Raw genomic sequence first — 19,178 nt, forward strand, 5'->3', positions numbered from 1 at the left:
ATAACAAAATTTTTTGTACACAATTTTTATTAAATATTTTCAAGCGTACTTGACTATAACACTTACCCATATATGGCAATTGCATAAATATTATTTGATGAAAGAATGTGATATAATAGATAGCGTATGGTTTAATGTTTTTTAAAAATATTATTTCATTCCACACCATTTACCCAAATATTTGACATGTTTTTATATAGAGGTTTAATTATAAAATTTTATTGTAAAGGGTTATAAGCATTTAACATCATTTGAAGCATATAGAGTTGGAGTTTGATAGGAAATTATCTTATACGTTGACCTCCTTAATGATTGGTGAATGAAATTTTACAAACTAGGGTAGTCATATAAATTAAATTGATCATAAATGCATATAAACATCGATCCATAATCCATAATAAACATCAAAATACTTATTTCATTATACATCTCACCATCTTAAAAAATAAAAATACCATAAAAACTAACTAAATTATAACTTTATTATTACTAGCGTAGATCCATCTTAACTCAAGATCTACCAAGCATAGAGAGTGGTCAAATCTCTTTTCACTCTAAAAAAGTTTTTCATATCAACAGATTTGATCCCTCTCTAATAGATTTGATCCCTCTCTATGCTTTGCAGGTCCAGAGTTAAGATGGATCTAGGCTGATTTAATTTCCCCCTTTAAATATGCTACCTTCCACATGAATACCATGGGTTCTCAATATCATGGGCCAATTTTATTTTATTGTTATAGGGTTATTTTCATTTTCGTTTTTTTTTAATTTTATTTTGACCAAGTTAAAATGTTTGCATTACGTTTTTCCGAGGAAAAAATCAAAACTTTTTATTAAGAACTATAAAAAGTTTTACAAGCAATTTTGGTCTTAAGCCATCACTGGTGGCTCAGAAATTTGTTGTTCTGCTCAACATTTAGGAGCTGTTCTGCTGATCGTTGGCGTTTGGAACCTGTACAAACTTCCTCCCTATGGAGGCATCGTGTAAACCATGGAGAAAGAAAAAGAAAACATAAACTGGGGTCTCCTTCAAACGAAAGGAAAACAACCCCATACAACAGAAAATAAATATAAGTTTTATAGCCTGGAAAAGATACCATATGAAAGTATATGTCTGAGACTGTATGCTGTGGCAAAAAACTGAAAACAAAACTAAGTAAAGTAAAACTGGAAAATACATATATATACAGAACTATATATATCCGCTACAAAACTGCTGTCAAAAAAGAGGAAGAACGACTGTGGTCAAAGAGACTGTGCATAAGGAGCCATATTTGATATGACTGACTGCCCCTGTCTGATCTCCTCTATGGTCCAGCTGCCCATATCCTGTTGTAAACCAGCCTTAGATAGCTGGTCTGCTTCCTCATTCTTGTCCCTGTAAATGTGGCAGATAGAAAAAACATTAAAAGATGCCTTTAATAAAGAAATTTCTTCAACAAGAGTCCTCAATATCTGATTTTGACAAGATGCCTTTCCATTGACCCAATTTATGACATTTAGAGAATCCCCAAAAATCTGGATAGTGTTTATGTTTCTGTGAAGAAGCCAGCATAAGAGGTAGCGCAAAGCAGATAATTCAACATAGTTATTAGTGCCTGTACCCAGCCCAACAGAAGCTTTCAATGAGTGTTCCGGATTGATATGAATACACAAGCCAGCTCCAGCCCTATTGTTTTGTGAGGCCCCATCAAAGAAGCCACATGGAATGCCTTCCTGAATGTTGATTTGATTTTGTTTTGGTTTAGGATTTTTAGACTCAGGGGGCGGTAATGCGGTGTATATGGCAGCTATGTTAATGGCAATGACGGTAGAAGGGGTGTCCTTGTCTTGGAAAATACTTTTATTTCTGGCAATCCATATTCTCTAGCAAAAAATCAGAGGCAAATTTCTCAAGTTTCCCTCCGGAAAGTCTTGCCACCATTTCCTCCAAGCAGTCTCCAATGAATCATGCCCCCACTGAGCTTTTATCTTGAGCAATACAGTGACCTCCTCCCAAAACTGTCTTGAGACAACACAAGTTATGAAGAGATGATTGATGGATTCTTCTTCTGACTTGCACAGGGGGCATCTACCTGGCCCAACTAAGAACCTTGCCTGTAAAATTTCCCATGTTGGGACCTTCCTTTTTAAGATACACCAGAGAAAAAGCCTGGCCTTTGCTGGGCTTTTGAGTTTCCAAATATTTTTGGCCCACCAATTCGGAACTCCCCAGCCTTTCTTTCCCATTAAGAAGAGGTATCCATCTTTTGGTGAGTATTCCCCTGATTTACTCTGAGCCCACATTAAGCAGTCAGGTTCATCTTTTATCCTGACATTTGAGCGTTGTAATTCTTTGATGTATCCCTCCCACTCAGCCTTCCATCTGGCATTTATCCCCAGATCTACATCATCCTTCCAAGCCTGTCCCCAAATAGTAGACTGTCCGACCCTCTCCACCTGATTTAAAGCTGTAATACCTTTACTATCCAAGTGACTGAGTATCCCTGGTGATAAGGCAAAATCCTCATTGCATCCTACCCATGGATCTCTGCCAATCCTGACCAGTCTTCCATCTCCAACTTTCCAAGCTAATCCTTGTTCGATCACAGAGAAGGCTTCCACCGTGGCCTTCCTTTACATTACGTTACATTAATCTTTTTATTTAATTTTATTTTTTAAATTTTAAATTTTATTTTTATTTTTATGTAATTTGACATAGTGAAAATGTTAAACATTACATTACAACTGTTAAGATTGGAAGAAAACAAGATATATTCTCAAACTATACAGCTCACAGGTGAGGAGCTTCACCTAGAGACTGCCTCTGGTAGAACGCTCTTGTTACACTGGACAATCCCTCTTGCAGATAAGAGAAATATCCCTAGATCCTAAATGGAAACTAGAAACAATCACGACAAATGAACTGACTCTTTTCCTAAGTTGAACTTGTCTGAATTATCAACCGTTTAGCTAATGGATATACCTCTTACTAGTTTAATGAAATTCTAGACGAAGATCCCTTATTGTGACTTGATGCAGCTCTTCAATTCTTGATAGGACCCGCAAACATAAAACATTAAAGGATCAAAATCACATGTGATATAATAATTCAAACAACTTAGCCTAATGATCAAGGAAATTAGGGATTGAATTTGCCTTGATGAATATAATAAACAATTGTAAACTATTCATCATTCACAAAAGACAAAATCAATGGGAGAAAGTGCCCATTTGTTGTTATGAAACCAGCTCACAAAAAGATAGAAAAGAGAGATCCACGCCTTAGAATTCAGCCTCTTCAAGGGGGTAACCTACTTTACATTACATAAATGAACAATTCTTGGATGATACAAATGAAAATACCTCCTTTCTATATATAGGAGTCTAAGGGGTTATAACATAATCAGAGCCGACATAACAATAATAATGTAAGGGCACAATAATAACAATAGTGGGCTTCTATGTGGAACAATAGCAACAATATGGGCACTACATGGGTACATCAATATAATAAGTGGGTTATACTAACAACAATAGGGGGTTACACTAGTAGTATAGGGGCCTAACATGCCCCTCTCCTTCAAAAAGCATTGTCCTCAACGCTTGAGTAGTTCTTGATGCTTCTGTATAAAATACTTGTCCTCCCATGTGGAATATTCAGCGGGTAAGTTCTTCCACTTGATGAAATACTTTGAAATTGATCGATTTCGTAGCTGTCAGGTTCTTGTTTCTGTGACTGCTCTAGGTTCCAATATGATTTTTCCTTCCTCTTCAATTTCTGACAATATTGCTTGAATTGGGACCTTTTGCAACTTTTGAATAAGTGGCCATACTTCTTCGTCCTTCTTCCATTCATCCCTTGCTTCGTTTATCCAATTTGGTTGGATAATATAAATAGCAAAAAACAATGCTTCCACATCCTCATCCTTGAAGAGTATTCTCATTCGGTAAGGTCGCCATTTTTTAAGTGCATGTAGTATTGCCAACATTTCCTTCTCATAAATAGCTTGCTTGAGATGTAGCAGTAAAAAGACCCAATCACCTACATCAAAACATTTTTCACTACGATGTTGATCTACCTGTTGTTTCGTTTGATTTTGCACCGAAGTGACGTTATCCTTTAAAAATTGGAGAACTTGTTGTTGATGCTCGATGTGATCTTTCTCTGCTTGAACCTTTTTCTTCTTGATATGTCCTTCTATCTTTTAAGAAGTGGTAATTTCTTCCCGTCCTTTACAAGATATGGTCAGATTCATTTCTTGATGCTCAATGTGATCTTTCACTTCTTGAACATTTTTCTTCTTGATGTGTCCTTCTATCTTGATAGTTTGAGGAGTGGTAATTTCGTCCATTATATTACAAGATATGGTTGGATTCATTTCTTCTTTCTCGATGTGATCTTTCACTACTTGCACCTTTTTCTTCTTGATATGTCCTTCTATCTTGAGAGTTTGAGGAGTGGTAATTCTTTCCAATGCTTTACAAGATATGGTCTGATTCATTTCTTCTTTCTCTGGGGTGGTGTCCTGGCGTATATCCTCTTCTTTTGATGTTTCTTGATCCTTTTCTTCCTCCTCTTCATATTCTATGTAAAATAATTTCTTCTCAGCACACCTATGACCTTTAGTGCATTTTCTATCACAATTGTAACAAAGCCCTTTTTCTCTTTTTTATTCCAATTGTTGTGGTGTAACCCTTGTAGGTTGTGGAAGGCTGGGAGAAACAACACTTCCATCTTTATAGTTGTGAGGGGTATGCTTCCTGGTTTCCATAATTTTTCTTTCCATTATGTCACAAAGCCCTTTTACTCTTTCCAATTGTTGTGGTGTTGCTCTAAAGAAGGTGTTGCTCTTTGTATCCTCATAATGTGCTATCATTTCCTCCATGAAAATTGACCACGTAACAAGTTTTTTACGAGAACAAAGCCCTTGATACCATAAAAATTGATCTAGTTCTAAATATGAAGATGCAATACATACCTTTTGTAACAGTTGTACACCATGTAGATCAAAATATTGCTCCATTTGAAGTATCCAATTTACCGGATCCTTTCCATCAAACTTCCTCATCTTGCTTTTTCTTGATTTTAGGAGCTCGACCTTGAAATGACTGTAACTCTGTACTTTTCAATCAGCTAGTTCTGAATTTGTGACTTGCAGTAGCCCTCTGTGTCCTCTTTATAATGCCACAAGTCTGACCCAAATTGGATTCTCCAAGGAAGAGTTATGTGAAATCTCCCACAGTGACTTGATTATAGACTAGTTCAGTAGAGCGAACTTGTACGACGTGCCATGAGTCACTGTTTCAACCTTTGGATCTGAAAAACACCCACAAGAAACTACAGTTCGTCCTCTTTCTGTACCTTCTTACGAAACTTCAATCCGATCCCCAGAGAGAAAGTTATGATGATTTTCCCCAGGTCACCTGTTTTGAATGTAATTCAGGAGTCTGCAAAAAGACCAACTTCCTCAGAGCATATCTCCACAAATATCACGCGAAAAGATCTGAAATTGGGACCCAAGGTTCCACACGATTTCTTCTAAAATGGGTTTTTTTTGCGACTTCTGAAACGTCACAAAAAAAAGTTATAGTGAAAATTCCACGATGACCTGTTTGGAGCAACGAAACCCTAGAATCCAAAGCTCTGATACCAAATGTTATGAAACCAGCTCACAAAAAGATAGAAAAGAGAGATCAACGCCTTAGAAATCAGCCTCTTCGAGGGGGTAACCTCCTTTAAATTACATAAATGAACAATTCTTGGATGATACAAATGAAAATACCTCCTTTCTATATATAGGAGTCTAAGGGGTTATAACATAATCAGAGCCGACATAACAATAATAATGTAAGGGCACAATAATAACAATAGTGGGCTTCTATGTGGCACAATAGTAACAATATGGGCACTACATGGGTACATCAATATAATAAGTGGGTTATACTAACAACAATAGGGGGTTACACTAGTATTATAGGGGCCTAACATTTGTATTAATCAGAAGATAAGAGGAGGCTTACAACATTCACCTTGATTCCGAGAGGTCCCTCCCAAATGCCTTCAATCTCCTCCTCATATGACAAGCTCTCCTATCTCAAACCAACAAAATAAGTTTGTATTCTCTGAATTTTGACCTCCTTCATCCCTCAACCCTCTAGTCCTTTTATAGATCAAAGAGGGGGAAGTTTCAAATCCCTAAGAAGAGGATGAACCTCCTTTAATGAAGGATTGGGTTACCATGAGAAAAGGGATGGAGATGCATATTATGAGGGTTATATTTCAAATAATCATCACTTGGAAGCATTCAATTGGGAAGTATTCCACCAACTATGTTTCTAGAATGTACTTTTTATTTTTACTTTCTAGAACTCTCCTGCACGGGTTTATAGTTGGAGACAGAGTGCAACTTTACGTTGTTCTCAGAGTCAATTTCAGCACATGCACGGGAAACTATAGAGAAATCGGCATAGATGGAACTTAACAAGGGGTAAGGGCTATTTGACCCAAATTTCTCATGTACTTTAACATATTTTGAGTTGTTTGACTTCTAAGGAAGCTGGTTTCAATGTGTTCATGAATGGTAAAAATATCCATAAACTGATCAAGTGTCATGGCGACAAATTGACATGTAATAGATTTCCCCCTAAAGTGCGAAGTTTGAAAAATAAGTTTAAAGATTGAAGTGCTTTATCATTCCAAGGATTAGATCAGAGGCAATGGTTGAAAACCTGCAAGGGACATTCAAGGGAACACAATTCAAAATATATATCAAAAATCATCTTTGAGGTAGGAATTCCCATACTCAGAGTAAAGCGAACTCAATGAACAAGCACGGAAAAACTAAGATCATGTAGATGGTAGACACAACATGGGCACAACCATCTGTCTACATAATCATGAATATAAAATCTCCTCACAACCTGGATTGATGAAACTAGATCTAGGGTCTTGATCTCCATCTCTCGATCCATAGTACGATTCTAACCATGCGAGTGAATGTCTCGAATGTTGAATTGAGGCTTCTGTGATCCATATCAAGTTTATGTTAAAAGTTTTTTGGCGTAAATCACATGAAAAAACATTTGTCGACGTGTTTCAAACCAACCAGTGTGGTTCATCATCAGGACAAGTTGAAGAGTCAGATCATGGCTACATATTAAATAGGGAGAGTAGATCATCCAATGACTAGGTTTGACCATCAATGGCTATAATAGACCCAGAAACGGCTAGATTTGTTTAATTATATTAAAATGTTAAAACTAATATTATTATAATATTTATCATGTGTTATTAAGTATAAAGTTAATAACTAGAAGGGAATTAATATATAATAAATAATATTATATTATTATTATAATAATGTTACAATAATAATCTTCTTATTAATTTTATTTTTATTTTTATTTTATTTATTTATTTATTTTTAATAGTGAAGCTTATCTAATGGGGATAAGAGTTACTAGATCTAGGTAAATAAATAGAATAATATTATTTCCTATTTATATTGATTGTACTAGGCTATTCAGATTAAACATGAAAAGGGGAAATAATTTTATAATAATATAAATCTAGTATAACTAGTAATCATATGGAATTAATATTAAAAATAATATTAGTTATTATTGTATTTTGTTATGATAAAAATATTAGAATTATTATTGATGGTTAGGGTAACTAATTAATGTCAATTTATTAGTGAAGTTATCTAATGGGAGCATATATTAATAGATCTAGGGGTGTTAGTACAAGCAAGGATTGCTTATATTAATATAATAATGTTATAATATTAGTAATATTATTAAAGGTATGGTAATTTAAATATAAATATATTAGAAAGTTGACAATTTTGTTATTCAAGAGAGTCATGAACATGACTATTAATAAAATAAAATAAAATAAACCAATGAGATTTCCCAAGAGGATAGAAGAAATTACAGCTAAATAAAGAAGGGTAAGGGATAATAAGGGGAAACCTAGAAAGCTAGAAAAGTCAATAAGAGAGGGTGGGGAGGAGGGGGAAGACACGACTAGGAAGAAAGGGCAGGGATCCAGCAACTACTGATCTTCTAGTCGTCATCTATATTAATATTGCTTGGCCTTCTTTAAATCTCAATTGCTTCCCTAAATTTTCGGTGATGGAACTGCGCAACCTTAGCAATAACCTTGGCTTCTTCAATACAAACATGATGCTTGGTCTTCTCTGCATGCTCTGCTAGTGCGGAAGACTTGGTTCTCCCATGCTTTATGTCTACTATGTGCTCATTAATCCTTTGATTAATAGAGCATCTTGTTTCCCCAATATAGGGGGTCCCACAGGAACAAGGAATAATGTAGACACTCTTCATGTCCTTAGGTCGATAGGATCCTTCACCGATCGGAGGGATTTATGAATGGTGTTGAGGGGTCTAAAGGTTGAGCGAATATTATGTTTCTTAATAATCTGTGAAATCTTATCAGTGGTTCCTTGGACAAAGGGAAGATGGACACCTGGGACTCATTCTTTAGGTTCTTTTTTAATTACCAAATTTTTGGAGCCTTTAAGGAAAGCCGTCTGACCAAGGTTTCTACTATAACCGTTCTCCACAAAGAAATTAACGAGATGGGATTTCTCTTTATTGAAGCTCTTATCATCAGAAATTCTTAGGGAATGAGTAGCGAGGGTGTTAAGAACGCCCAATTTTTGAGATGGGAAATGATGGGAACTAGCATGAAAATTTGCTCCGTATGTGTTTTCTTCCGAAACACTTGGTGGGAGAGGGAGCCGTCATTATTCTTTGAAATAAGAATATCAAGGAAGGTAGGAAACCATTAACTTCCTGTTCCATGGTGAACTTAATGGCGGAGGATTGATAGTTGAGATGCTTGAAGAAGAGATCTAACTCCTCTTGGCCATGGGACCAGATGACATTAGTGTCATCTACATACCTTTTCCAAATCTTGGGTAGGAGACGATCCGAGGCTAAAGCCTTTGTTTCGAAATATTTCATAAAAATATTAGCGAAAATAGGGATAGAGGTGAGCCCATGGCAACACCACAGGTCTGTTCAAAGAACTTTATTATAATAATAATATAATATTATTTATTATATATTAATTCCCTTCTAGTTATTAACTTTTTACTTAATAACACATGATAAATATTATAATAATATTAGTTTTAAAATTTTAATATAATTAAACTAATCTAGCCATTTCTGGGTCTATTATAGTCATTGATGGTCAAACCTAGCCATTGGATGATCTACTCTACCTATTTAATATGTAGCCATGATCTGGCTCCTCAACTTGTCCTGGCGATGAACCAGACTGGTTGGTTCGAAACGCATTGACAAATGTTTTTTCATGTGATTTACGCTGAAACACTTTTCTCATAAACTGAATGTCTCAAAGTCAAACATGGTAGAAACCACTTGATTATCGGTCAATGTCGTTAACAAGTATGAGAGAAACCAACAATAATGAAAATGGTTCTCAAGGTACTTCCAGTACAATCTATGAAGTGCGAATATGTGATCTGAATTCGAGCACTCATAGAATCATTTAATCGAAGGCTAATGATGAGAACCTATCATTGAAAGAAAAAAACCTGCCATTAAGGCATGCAGGCTTCAAGGTACTGAAGGTTTCTAAATCAACTTCCTAGATAATGAGCTAAGGCCAATAGGAAGTGATCTGTTGTAGGAAAGCCTACAACACGAAACATGATGTCAAGTTTTCAAAATAGTTTGCAAGGACTGACTCAAGGATGGCTGACACGAATGAAGGAAAAGATTTTACAAAGGGATTTGAACCAAGGTTGAACTTCTCTTGAACACATAATGACAGTATAATGATTTGGTAGAATTTGACTCAACAATAATACCTAAAACCATGCATATTTTCAATGAGGTTTGATTAATTGTAAGGAAAATGGATTTCCCAACCCAGACATGAATGTGATGGAGTACCATGTTTAAGAGCGACATGCTACCTTTTAATGATGTTGTAAAATGGACACTTTCCCCAATTTCCCCCCACCATTACTAGAAGGTACCTCTTTATTTTTTACAAGCTTGAGGAGGATAACATATGCTTGGAGTGTAAGGTCATCCTTCGGATGAGTCCATCGAAGTATTTTTAACAGACCCTAAGAAAGAATGGTTTGGTCTCATTATCATTAACAATTCCTATACGGTTTAATTTTTTACCATTCCAGTAAAGGGGTAACTCGATGTCGTTTTCTTTTAAGAGTTTGAAAAAGACACAAAAAGAAAACTCATCCAGCTCTTTAACCATAAAATTTTAATGAGCCCAGAGAAAGTAAATCTCGACGTTTTTCATTTTTAGAGAGTCAAAAGAAAAATGTAAGTAGACTCCATCAGTTTCTTTTTATCAATTTAGTCTCTTGGGTCCAAAAAAGGATAAAATAATACAGGGGAGAACTCTATTTACCATGTTTGATCAGTGTATACCTTTTTCATAAATGGTCCCGGCTCAGTCCGTAAAAGGGGTAAACTTATATTGAAGGGATGATTGTTCACTTACTTTTACGAGTTCGAACAAGAAATTACTTGAAAATCCTTTTGTTTTTGAGAAAGTTTGAAAAGGGCTTAAAAAAATACTTCATGATTTTCACTTTTCGTAATTTTCTAAGAGCATAAAAAGCAATAAAAGTCTACTAAGATGTTGAAAATGATTTATCTTTACTCCATATATGATCCTCCACATTTAAACTCAATAACCCGTAATAACTACTTGAAAGGGTGTTTTCCCTCTCAAAAAGATTCAAAATATAAAAATAATATTTTTAAGCTCAAAAAGCTTATAAAAGTGGGAAAAAGTAATTTTATTTTTACCATTTGCATTTTCACCAGTTCAGAGCAAAGAGAGGAGTTTTTACCATCAAATTTCCAGGACTGATTCTGAGCCAACCAGTGGACAAAATCACGCATCGTTTCCTCCAAGTAGAAGATCTCTCCATAACTTAGCTTTCTATCCATTTATTTTTTCATTTTAAGCTTTCATTTGGTTTTTTGGGACAAATATTTGTTCAAAAATGCGCCCTCGGCCCTGTGCGGGTTTCATTCAATCGAGCCCACGCAGGCCAATTAAATTTTCCATATGGAAAATCTCAGCCTACGTGGATTACTCTAGAAAAATCCTCATAGCTGCGCTCTATCCATAAAAGGGCGGTCACGTAGGTCCCGGCGGATAATTTTAAAACAAGTTTTTAACCCCAAAAAACATGAAATGAGTTTCAAAAATTCCTCTAACAGATTTTAAATGTTCATTTAAGGTCATTTGATTACTTGAAAATGGAGTGGAGGGAAAGAGAGCATGAAGCCAATGATTTGGCTGCTTTGGCTGATCTGGCCACTTTGTAGGCTCTCAGGACTTGTGGCCTCCTGAAATATTGTCTTATCCCTAGGATGAAATACCAAGTAGATCTAATGACATGGTTGGTGAGGATCTAGAATGTCTACGAATAGTGCTTTATGATTGTTGATCACCGCCTCACCATTGACGTTGATGACATCAATTTTCTGATTGGATTGTCTCATTGGGGAGCTGATCTTTCACTATTTGGATGGAGAGCAGGGGGAGATACTAGTGATGGGCACTTTTGCAGGGGTGCACCACCCAAAGATGGACGGATTGAAATTCAGTCCATCGAACTTTAACCCTTGAAGTCCATTTCTTTCACTGTTTGCAGACTGTGTGGCAGTGTTTCCCTTCCTCTAGCCACATGGGCACATATGAAAACGGTCCTGGAATATTGGGAATCCATGATATACAATTGGTGTGAGGCAGTAGTGGTAAACATGAAGGGCCAGTTGATTAGGTGCAAGAATGGTAAACTGAAATGTTTTTGTTATGGTGTCATTGTCGTTGTTTTTTTCCTAGAGAGGGTTCATATTATTCGACCATAACAGATTCTGGAAGACGAGGGAGGTTCAAGAGATCCATGCTTGATGAGGTGTCTTGCACTAATGGCACGTCATGGAGGTGATGGTCCTGTAGTGAGGTATACAACAATTTTTTTTTTACTGGCTGGGCCAACAGATTGTCCCAATCGAGGATTTTCCATATGCCAGGATGGATTATCGATGTGATCATGATATCCCATTTCCAGACGGAGCTGAGTGGGGTGATCTAGGTAAGAATTTTCTCATTTTGACATATTTTCAATTTTTTTCAAATTTTAAGTGTTTTTTGTCTTCAAAGGCTAATTATTGGAATGCATGTGAAGATGTGGGTCCAACCCAACAAGCCGGGATGAGATGGTACGATAGACGAGGTGAGTAGCCTATAGTAGCTGTGGTAGCAAACCTAGAGGCAGATGACATCCTAACAGAGTAAAAGCACAACCTTGATAGATTGACTGCCAATATCCTAGAGACTAGAGTTGATGACATTTCACACGCCTATCAGAGGCACGTAGTTGGGGTTCCAGGGCCTCTCAGACGTTTGCTGCATCGAGTTTCTTGTGTTATTGTGTGTTATCATGAGCATCACCATGCCTAGATATTCTAGTTTATAGGACCATTTTTGACTTGTTTGTGTCAGCATATTCGGAAAATAAAAGCCCACGGAGTCTTTATGTCCTCGAATGACATATTTTGTAGACACACCCAAACTCTATTTTAAATAAAAACCTACTACTTTTATGTATGTTTATCTCGGTCAATTTATGAATGAATATTGTTTTTAATTTACAAATGTTGCAAATGTCTATTTAACACATGATTCACCAATGCATTTTTCAATGTCTTTAAATATCTCAAAATGTGTTGATGTTCGATATAATCAAATTTCCTTTCAAAGATACGGACTCGTAAAAACACCCTTAACATGGTTGGACTCATTACTGAATAAACAACGTTTAAATGTAATAATACGAATCACGAATCTATCCTAATGATCAAACGCCAGATACCAAATGTAATGGCATCAACTAATAGCTCAAAGACTGCGCTATATTCTGCTATATTGTTCGTTGTTTGATTGAGAAATATTCCGTGAATAGAGAATAGCTCATCACTGGGTGAATAGATAACCCAGGCTGCGGAAGATAAATTCAAAGTACTACGAAGAGCGTCATTGTCAAAGCCAATGTAAGTCAGAGAAAACGTCGACATATACAAATCAAGTGTAAAAACGAGATAAGAAGGAGAAATAGTAAAAAATGTAAAAACACTAATTATCACAAAAAATGGTAAATGATGTACAAATCTTCAACAAACGTTTATGCAAAATATCTATATAGGTAAAGACCATTTCTGGGCTTTCCCAAATGAATACCATCATAATCAACCAGCTCATAGGCAGCTTTAGCTAATACATGTTTTATGATGTAAGGGCCATGCCACATGGGCTCAAATTTCCCTACACCTAGCTTGTCACGAGCTTGATCATAGACTAAGACTGGGTCAGATTCTAAATATGTACAAGCATTAATGTTTTGATCATATTGGGATTTGACACGTTTATGGTGAGCTTCGCTAACGAGTATGGCATTACTGCGATTTTCATCTAGATGAGCTAAATGTACAAATCATTCTTCGTCTGTAGAGGTAGCAAGTAACAATTCAATAACTAATTTAAGAGATGGAATTTCACATTCAATAGGTAATATGGCTTCCAAACCATAAACTAGTTGAAAAGTGGTAAAAACATTCGATGTTTTTACAGTAGCACGGTAAGCCCACAGTGCTGAAAAGAGCATAGAGTGCCAGTTTCCTGTATGCATACCAAATATCCATTTAAACTTATTGGTTAAAATTTATTGGCAGCTTTGATCTAACCATTAACTTGTGGATAATATGGGGTAGATTTATCATGGTGCAGGCCGAGTTGTGTGGATAGCTCAACCATCATAAAGTTACGAAAATGACTACCATGGTCTATAACAATAGCTTGTGGGACGCCAAACTGAGCAATCACATGATTAAAAATGAAAATAGTTGCCATTTCGTCGCTGTCTCTATATGTAGTCATCGCCTCGGTCCATTTTGTAAAGTAATTCACTGCAAGGATGACATATCCATGCCCTCCACAGAGTGAGGGTTACAAGTGATGAAGTTGATGCCCCATTTTACAAAAGGACCGACATCTATTTTTGGGTGAAGAGGAGTGGAAGGTGCTCACATTTTGTGATCATAAATTTGGCAATTATGGACTTTGAGGACTATATTGATGCAGTCTTTAAACATTAACGGCCAAAAATAGCCAGCACGTAATATATTTTGGGTAGTAGCATACCCGGACATATCACTGCCACATGCTCCAGAGTGGCAATCATTTAAAGTTTTTTTGGCTTCTTCAAAAGTTAAACAACATCGGAATACAAAATCAACACCACAACGATAAAGAGTGTCATCAATAATATTGTGTTGTTGTGATTGGTATCAGATTCGATGATGATCAGTTTTGGATAACTCAGGCATAAAATATTGTGTTTGGAGAGATACAATGATGTCTCCATACCATGGATCTAATGTACTAATAAGAAGAGAGATTCGTCATCAAAAGAATCTTCTGCTACAATTTCTATATCAGTATGGGGAAAGTCACACAATATTTCAGTGAAAATCAAGGATTTCTTTGAATTGGATTTTTCAAATTCCAAATCAAACTCTTGTAGAATGACTATCGACTTCGAGTATTTGCCCCCTAGTAGTTGGTTCATGAGAATGTACATCATAGGGTTGCAATATGAAATGACGGTCATTTTTCAGAGAAGTATATAGTGAGGGAATTGTTGAACAACTGCACAACTACCAAGGTTATGTTTAGTCAATTTAGCGTCCTAAATTTCTTGCATGAATTATCAACCGAGGTTTGTAGACTGATGAAGTGTGATGCACTATATGTGCTTAGTTAACTTTTCTCTTACTTCGTTGTTTTGTATTTTATGTTTGTTTTGGGGGATTTATGTTTTTTGATGTCTAAGAATATACAGTCTATGAGAGATTTACCTGGATCTAATGAGTTTTTAAAGAAAGGATAGGTTCCTAAGTTAATCTAAACTCCTAAAATGGACTAAGAATAATTTTTAACTAGTTAGGACCTAATAAGAGAAACAGAGAATCTAGCTTATCTACCATTTAGTCTTAATCTACCATTTAGTCCTAATCTACCATTTAGTCCTAATCCATGGATCTAATTTTTACAACCAAAAGTAATACTGATGCAGAAGGTAATTCAATAATTTCATTCATTATCCATTCAACCATTCAATTTTGGAACATGATAGAATCAATCTCCTTGAAATGATCTTTTGGAATGTCAAGTGATGCAACTAAGTAATGACCTGAAAACAGAAAAGAAATGATGATAGTTTGTAATACTAAAAATATGCTGAGTAAGCTCAATCACTGTATGAGCTAGATATTCAACCAATTAAGTTATAATTGTCATCATTTCGAAATGGTTGTGAGAACATCTATTAATACAATTAATTGACAGTCTATTCTAAATTGAGTAATCAAAAATAGTGAGAAGCTAAGCAACTGTGTATTCCATTTTTCATTCAATCATTTCTCATACAATATCTAAGAAGAATAAGACTTGCATAGTTGTGATTTTTATCCTCACACTTTGGTTAAAAATTGAAATGAAACAAAACTAAAGAAAATGAACTTGCAAAAAAAATAGAGAAATAGAAATTAGAATGAAAACAACAAGTAAAAACCTCCTTCGGTGCAGGGGCCCTGTGCAACTAATGTGGTTGGATAACAACTAATTAAAGATGCACGTTTAAACCACCATTGACAAAATAGAGTTTGTATTATCAACAAAACGAAGTCTAAATTAAACAAAAAGCCTATAATCCTTCCTTAGCTTCTAACTGCTTCTCAGTCTCATTTAACTGATATTTATAGAAAAACAACATAACTGTTTAAGAGAAAATCTTGTTACAGGTGGCTTAATCCGAATCTATCATGACTGTTTATAGAAAGACATGTTACAAATAGCTTAGTTCGAATTGTAATGAGGCTGTTAGACTTTTGAACAGCTGCAGGTGGCTTGATAAGCATTAGCTTCTCAACTCCTACTCAGCTACATGTGGCTTACTCCGCATTAACTCTTCAATAGCACCATCAAACTCCTGATCAACTATGAAGTATCAAGAGTCCTACTGCTACTAGATAACAAATTTGACTCCATCTTTGACCAAGACTTTAGGCATGCTTTTCTGTCCATCTGGATCGAGTGAGCAGGATAGATTCCATGTAGAGATGATTCTGGAGATGCCCATGTGGCCCAATTCTTCATTTGACACTTGTAACCTATCAAACCATGAGAGTAGCTATGCAACCCACAGTTAGCTGCAGAATAGGCTACATTCTGTAGCTAATTTGCAAAAATATTTTAAAATAGCAAGAACATCAAAATATAATATGGTGACCACTTTAATGCTTTCCTAAGACAAAATATAGAATTTATCATTGATTGGATCTGTAGTGTTGTGAGAAATCAAGAGAAAAAGGTGAGAATAAATGTCAAGGGGTAGGTAATTCTGAGGTTCAACATACCCCCACTGCAAAATCATTGCATGTCCTCATGCAATTTTCCAAAAATGTGAAATTTTATTCTCTAATGCATTTGCTAAGACACTTCTGCTAGTACATCCAATTTTCTTCTTTTGCTCATCTTTGAAGTGACTATCATTTTGGGTTTCCTCATAAGAATCTTGTATTTTAGGTTGATGACTATTCTATTCATACTATTATTCTTCCTCTTCAACTTCCTATTTTTCTTATACCACAGCACTAGATGCATAATGGTATTATCATGAATAGTCTTATCCAAATTACTTTGTTCCATTAAGGTTTGATTCTCCTTTTTGATATGTCTATTCAATATCTCTAATTCATAGATTTCCTGTTTGAGAGAGTCAATTAGAGGTTCTTATGGATTGACAAAGGGTTCTGGATTGACAGAAGGTTCTGGATTCATTGAGGCACTTTTCTTCTCCATTGATTCTATATAATCATATATTTGTTGTTGTACTGGGTCTATGCCTGGAGATCCTCTACTTGGGCTACCTTCAAAATGATGGTCAGGAGAGTTTTGAGGATTGTGTGCAAAAGAGATGTTAACAGGAGAAATTTCTGGGGTTTCCTCTTCTAATTTTATGAACTCTGTCCCTTTTGACGGTGTTTTCTTTACCAACCCTCGGAGTCTAGAGCTTCTTCTAGGTTGTGGATGACTTACATCCTCTTTCTTTGTGATCTTTTTCTCTTTTCTTATCTTTCCTCTTGCTCTGATTTGTTTCCTGATTTCTGTCAGTTCTTCAGATATTAATTTTTCATCATCTTTCTGTGCTGAAGACTCAGGTTTGTCTTCAATGACTATACCAATCTTCTTTCTTCTGCTTTTTCTAACATTATCTTCTTTCGGTGACTCTGGTGTTTCTTGAAAATGATTTATAATGAGGAAATCCTCCCAGGTATCTCCTATGCCTTTCAAATGAAACTCGAAAAGTATCTTTACCAACCCATGATGGTACATGGTTGTGTCTATGAATTCTATTTTCTTCTGCACATTTGAAGCCATCCTTCTTAAACTATTTAGCAGGAAGAAAGGAAGATTGATTTATCCATTTTCTAGAAAGTTCATCAATAAATGTATATGGTAGACACACATGCACCCGAATCTCCCCTCATAGGTGATAAATTTCTATAATATCCAAAGCATGCTTCTCCATTTACTTTTAAGAGCTGAAATGGGAATTCCTTTTCTAAAAACAGAGACATCCATATCTGGGTTCCTGAGGATTACTTTCCATGATTCATTGTGGAATTCCTTGTTTTTGAACCATCTTTCACCATGTTTGAAAGTTTTGTAGCCTCTCTTATGAAGGATTCTGTTACTGTAAACTTAATATCTCCAATTTCTACCTTTGTACCATCAAAATATCTAGCAAAAGGTTTTGTGATTTCCTTATGAAAACCATCAAATTTTTCGATGAATTTGAGCCATCCAGCTTTCTGTAGAATTTACATGAGTTGTGGGTATCCTTCCATATATTTTTCTCCTACTGGTTCTAACCTAACAATGAGTCCCATGTCTTTTGTTCTGCAAGATTCCTTAACCTTCAAAATTACCCTCCTAGTTTATGAAATGGATTGACTACGAGTATGGTGAAAATAACTACAGGTTTGTGTGGAATAAGTAGATGGTGAGGGTCTTGGAGAGACGTGGAAAAATATGTCATGTCGTGGTCATGACTCTTAAAAACAATGAGGGAGTTTAATTATGGACCATTGTATGACGGAGGATGGATGGTGTGGTGGATATGCATTACAATAGAGATGGGAATGAAATCAAATGATGATTTGTCATGGAGGCATATGAATGCCCATATTATACATATTCTATGTTCTAACCTTGCTATTTTAAAATAAATTTAAGCACTTTTACCTCTTGGAATTTAACCTTATTGTTTGTTGTTTTTCTTTGATGTTGATCCGCAAATCCCCTTCTTAGCATATCAGTCTTCAAAAAAGATCTTCAATTCCTTGCAATCAACATTTATTTGGAACAGAGCTACGGAATGGAGTTATGGCTATAGAATCAAACTGGCTGCAGAATGAGTTAGCTGCAAAACATGATAAAGATGAAATATGGCTATGGAACATGCATGTGAAATAAAATGAAAATGGAGTGTAATGAAAGGAAAATGGAATATAACAGTGAAATGGAATGAAAGTGAAGTGAGATGAAATGAATTTGCAGATTAGGCACTGCAAATGAATGTAGCTTTATGTTACTACTTATTGCAGAAAGAGAAATAGGAAATATAGGATGTCAGAAATCTCTAATTTCCACCTTGTGTTTCCTGTATAAGTAAGCCAATGAACAATTGGTTTTCAAACTTACACATTTTATTTATTTTATGCTATATATATATATATATATATATATATATATATATATATATATATATATATATATATATATATATATATATATATATATATATATATATATATATATATATATATAGATAGGAAAACTAAGTTAATGGACAAGAAGAATTCCTCTTCACCAACTTCATCTCAGTGTTATCTTGGAAAATTCTGACAAAATCCTCTTTTGAAATTGGCTTATGATATATATTTAACCGATGAACGTTTACAAGAAGAGGTACCTTTTTCTCATGTATTGTCCTTATTCTAACTGCTCCATTATTAAAGACTTCTTCAAT

The sequence above is a fragment of the Pinus tabuliformis genome, chromosome 4_2 (genome assembly GCF_031772625.1).
Source record: "Pinus tabuliformis cultivar Carrire ecotype Pingquan chromosome 4_2, CPIR1, whole genome shotgun sequence".
Classification (NCBI taxonomy): Eukaryota; Viridiplantae; Streptophyta; class Pinopsida; order Pinales; family Pinaceae; genus Pinus; species Pinus tabuliformis.